Genomic DNA, 2,265 nt, shown 5'->3' with positions numbered 1-2,265 from the left:
AGCTCTCCTCCAGCTCCTGCAGCTCTTGTCTCAGCCCAGCAAAGCAGGAGCATCACCCGCCTCAAAGGGGGTGATGATTGCACTGACGCTGGGAAGGTGATGGCTCCTTTGATCTCAAGCTGCTCTGGATGTTCCCAGGTTTGTTCCTTAGGTGCTGTGTTTATCCAGGGAGCTGAAGGAGCTGCAGCCCTGCTGGAGCCCTCGCTCAGCCCCACCAGGCAGGGATTCCTGGGAGAGCTGTGCCTGTGCTCTGCTTCCCTGTGGATCAGCTGCCTGGGGCTGCAGCAGCCTGGGAGCCACAGAGCTGTGTGTGGATGGGGGTGCAGGATGAAGCTCAGGGCTCTGGCCTGAGCTCTTGGGGAGTTGGAGCCTTCTTTGGTTTGCTGCCAGCTCTCCAGCAAGGCCTGGAGCAAATGCTGGAATAATGGGCTGGAGCAGGTTCCAGAGAACTGGGGGCTGATCTTTGGGATTTGTGTCTCTGTCTTAGGTGTCACTGAACGTTTGGGTGTTAAGGATGGACAGAAATGAAGTTTAAAACGATCTATCCATGGGTGGGGTATGTGCTGTAGGGGTTTGATCTGGCAGGAAGGGAGGACAGGGAAACATCTGCAGGAGAAATTCATCCTCAGCAGGGAGTGTTCCTCTTTGTAATAAAAGAGTTATAAGAACTGACTCTGCCTGTGGCTGTGCAGGAGGACACTGAGGAGGTACAGCTGCCCCTGCGTGGGTCCTGCCCGGCCCCTGAGAGCAGCACAGGGGCTGGTGGGTCCCACACAGCTGGTCCTCTGTGTGGTATAACCTGAGGTTCCAGGGCTAACCTGCTCTTGGTGTTCTGAACCTGTTCCATCGGGGGGATTTGAGTACTGACAGTGTGGCTGTTTCAGAGTGATGTGCACTTTGTCACTGTGGGCAGGCTTGCTGGACATGGCAGATTCCCGGAATTTGTGGGGCTTTTATCATCTATAATGTTTGGCTCTTGTTTGACAGCCAGAAGACTGTTGAGACGATGCTGTAAAGCCATTTCTCACATAATATTTAACTTGCACCCGATCACAAGCTGGGGCACTTTTTCCCCCCTCAAAGTGAAGTTTTCCATGTTAAATCCCTGTTTTCCTTAGGTTTATCCTCGCTGAGCTGCTCCAGGGTGGCACTGCTGGCAGATCCAAGGCTGGTCTGCACCCTGGGGCACAGGTGCCCCCGAAGGGGCTGTTTGAGGCCTGGCAGGGCAGTGATGGGGGGTGTTGCTGTTGCAGGTCTGGAGGGCGAGCGGCCGGCGCGGCTGACGCGGGGCGAGGCTGACCGGGACACGTACCGGCGCAGCGCCGTGCCACGTGAGTGCCCCCTCATCCTGCACTGGGTGCAGCCCCAGCTCCACCCCAGGTGGTCCCAGGCAGGAGCACTGCCCTGGGCAGGGCGTTCTGTGAGCGCTGACTGCTCCTCTCTTTGCAGCTGGTGCTGACAAGAAGGCTGAGGCTGGTGCTGGAGCAGCCACCGAATTCCAGTTCGTGAGTGTTTGCATTTGGGACTTGCTTCCTTTGTTGAGGCTTTGATGGGAGGAGCTGGAAGGTCCTACGGGTGTGCTCCTCACTGCGGGGCTCTGAGGGTGTAAGAGAGGCTGGAAGCTGTCACCCTTCACACCCAGCTCTCTCTCTGTGAGTAGAGGACGTGGTGGCCTCCATGCTGGGACAGAGGCCAAGTAGGTCTGAGAGCAAGCTGAGCTCTCTGGAGATCCATGACTATACTTCTGAAATAAGAGTTATAGAACTGGCTGGGGTGGGTTGGTATTGGTATCAATCACCTGGTTAACCTGTGCCGGCTAGTGAATGTCAAACAGGTCGGTTTTAGGTTGTTAACAAAGTAACGCTGAGCTGAGGACAGAGCTTTGACGGTGGTGTTTGTTCTTTGCTCTGTGTTTGCTGCTGTCCCTTCCTGACACAGTGATCTCTAACACTCTTCCTTTCCTGTTGCAGAGAGGTGGATTCGGCCGTGGCCGTGGGCAGCCCCCGCAGTAGAACCCCCTGCTCATGCTTTGTGTATAATAAAAGAGGTGAAAATGCCACTGGGTCCATCCCTGTGTCTCACTGAAGTGCATAAACATCTCGGGAGCAGAGGGTGACTCAGATGTGCGGCACGTGGAACAGCACTGGGGGAATGAGTTGTGCTTCGAGGAAAGGAACGTGCCGGGTTTGGTGGTTCCTGCCGGGTGTGTGGAGGTGATTCCTGGAGGAAGGCGGAGCCGTTGTCCCTGTGCCCGGGATGACGGGG

At 56.1% G+C, this 2,265-nt stretch overlaps 1 non-coding gene across 1 annotated transcript; it reads left to right on the top strand.

The window, feature by feature from the left end:
• The first annotated feature begins 1,247 nt into the window (after positions 1 to 1,247).
• On the top strand, positions 1,248 to 2,059 carry LOC103767182. The gene is made up of 3 exons (XR_003916065.1): positions 1,248 to 1,331; positions 1,450 to 1,505; positions 1,971 to 2,059. It is a non-coding gene; the product is annotated as an uncharacterized LOC103767182 (transcript).
• The last annotated feature ends 206 nt before the right edge of the window (positions 2,060 to 2,265 follow it).

This window comes from Manacus vitellinus, unplaced genomic scaffold (genome assembly GCF_001715985.3).
Source record: "Manacus vitellinus isolate BGI_N305 unplaced genomic scaffold, ASM171598v3 scaffold_47_pilon, whole genome shotgun sequence".
Taxonomy (NCBI): domain Eukaryota; kingdom Metazoa; phylum Chordata; class Aves; order Passeriformes; family Pipridae; genus Manacus; species Manacus vitellinus.
Note: the sequence above shows the minus strand (reverse complement) of the source record. Positions and strands in the feature narration are given on the sequence as shown.